Source organism: Palaemon carinicauda, chromosome 21 (genome assembly GCF_036898095.1).
Source record: "Palaemon carinicauda isolate YSFRI2023 chromosome 21, ASM3689809v2, whole genome shotgun sequence".
Classification (NCBI taxonomy): Eukaryota; Metazoa; Arthropoda; class Malacostraca; order Decapoda; family Palaemonidae; genus Palaemon; species Palaemon carinicauda.
This window is the reverse complement of record NC_090745.1, coordinates 54,403,415-54,405,401: the sequence shown is the minus strand read 5'-3', so window position 1 is coordinate 54,405,401 and position 1,987 is coordinate 54,403,415.

Sequence of the window (1,987 nt, the reverse complement as noted above, 5' to 3'; positions counted from 1 at the left end):
AGATAGGGTTAGGAACGAAGTGGTGAGGGTGAGAACGGGTGTAAGAAATGAGTTAGCGGCTAGAGTGGATATGAATGTGTTGAGGTGGTTTGGCCATGTTGAGAGAATGGAAAATGGCTGTCTGCTAAAGAAGGTGATGAATGCAAGAGTTGATGGGAGAAGTACAAGAGGAAGGCCAAGGTTTGGGTGGATGGATGGTGAGAAGAAAGCTCTGGGCGATAGGAGGATCGATGTGAGAGAGGAAAAAGAGCGTGCTAGAAATAGGAATGAATGGCGAGCGATTGTGACGCAGTTCCGGTAGGCCCTGCTGCTTCCTCCGGTGCCTTAGATGACCGCGGAGGTAGCAGCAGTAGGGGATTCAGCATTATGAAGCTTCATCTGTGGTGGATAATGTGGGAGGTTGGGCTGTGGCACCCTAGCAGTACCAGCTGAACCTGGCTGAGTCCCTGGTTAGGCTGGAGGAACGTAGAGAGTAGAGGTCCACTTTTTGTTTTGTTTCTTTGTTAATATCGGGTACCCCCCAAAATTGGGGGAAGTGCCTTTGGTATATATATATATATATATATATATATATATATATATATATATATATATATATATATATATATATATATATATATATATATATATATCAACACAATATCATGCTCAAATAGAGATAAATTTCTACCTAATATTTGGGATTGAACCCCAGCCCCCTTATAATGAAAGGCCATGTCGTTTCCAACCATGTCAAACCAGAAGCCATAAAACAAGTCGGAACCTAACTGCTAATCTGCAGTTCAGTATTTACCTGGCTAGACATCGGTCTCTTACCAGCGAGTTTTCCCCGACTTCCTGGCCCACCATGTGACACAATTGATAGTAATTCATTCAAATTACCGCTAATGGTTCAATATGGATACATATCAACACAATATCGTGCTCAAATAAAAATAATATTTTACCTCGTACATGGGATCGAACCCTAGCCCCTTCTATTGAAAGGTCAGGTTGCTTACAACCATGTCATCTGAGGCAACAATAGAAATTGTAACCTAACTGCTATTATGCAGTTCAATATTTACCGGACGAGACATCAGTCTCTTACCAGCAAGTTTTCCCGGACCCGAATTTGAATGAATTACTATCAATTGTGTCGCCTGGTCCTGAACTGCAGATTAGTTTTCTGAGATAGATCGATGTAAACAAGTTGTAAATGATACGATCTTTGACCCTATTTTTGAATGACAAAGTGCTTTCTTGTTTCCAGTGCCATAATATAGTATGCTATTTAGGATATAGCTGTTTCTTGCATCAGCTATGTCTTATATTTCCAATACATACTTCATAAGCCTGTTATTCTCGTACATTTTGCAACAACCATAACCCTCTTTAAATGGACTCGTCAGCAGAAAGGCTGCAAATTGGGTGGTAACAAGAAAGGAAATTTTTATATAAACTATTCAATGCAAACATTAACTTTGACATAGCGTTGAGCTTGAGGGTCGCGCACATGGACCTGATTCATGGAGACACAAAGAAGTTGTAGAAATCTTTCCTACAAAAAAAAAAAAAATGTCTAGGAAAAAACGACGACTCTAGCCATTGTGTCCGAAAAAAAAGAAAAAAAAATATTTTAGGGAAGATTTTCTGTCCATGTCTATATGCAAAATGACACCGTGAAATGCTTTCATCTCCTCTACCTTAAACAGCTCCCATTTATTCTATATTTAAAACTGAAGTAGTGGACAATTACGGTTAACTTTTTCATTATAACTGTTTATTTCATATGTCATTTTACTAAGCGCCATTGTGAAAAACATGTAAAACGTCCGCTGGTTCTTTCACAGATTTATTGGGGACAAAGTTGATTGACATCCAGTATAAACAAGTATGTTAAATTATGTTTCCCTACAGTATATGGTTCTCAAACACCTGTAGTTTGATTATCACTTACTTAATTTTTCGTCTCATCATTTTTCAGAAAAGCACACACACACACACA